A 615-nucleotide genomic window follows, 5' to 3' on the forward strand; every position below is an offset into this window, starting at 1 on the left:
ATATATATGTGTATATATATATATAAATTGGAAGGGTTGTGATTAATTTGCTTGAAATATATATAAAGCGTTTGGTACTGGCAAACAGTAAACGCTTAAATGTTAGCTGCTGCTTGTGAATTATTTTCTCTGTCATGATGACGTTCTGATACCAAATGCCTGAAGACCAAAATGATCTCTCCACAATAGTCTCCACCCACTTTTTCAAGGAACGCTTTTACTGGTTCTCAGGAAGGTAGGTATTACACCCATGGTAACAGAAAAGACACTCTATTTGCTCTTTTACTGTTTCTGGTTAGTGACTGTCTTGTAGCAATCAGAAATTATACCAGGAGAAAATCCGCGCTTCATATGTTCTCTGATATTTAATAAGCATCGTTTTAATGCTCAGACAGTATAGCTGTGTGCAAAAGGTACAAGTCTTCTACTCACCTAAAAAGATCAATGTTATTACCACTAATGTGATTTGAAGCTTAATACATTTATTTAAACAATTTCCCTGTGGTGGTGGTTAGGTGCCCTGGAATCGATTCCCACTCATAGCGACCCCGTGTGACAGAGTACAACCGCTCCATAGGGTTTTCTAGGCTCTAATCTTTATGACAGATGGCCAGG

This window comes from Trichechus manatus, unplaced genomic scaffold (genome assembly GCF_000243295.1).
Source record: "Trichechus manatus latirostris isolate Lorelei unplaced genomic scaffold, TriManLat1.0 scaffold00012, whole genome shotgun sequence".
Taxonomy (NCBI): Eukaryota; Metazoa; Chordata; class Mammalia; order Sirenia; family Trichechidae; genus Trichechus; species Trichechus manatus.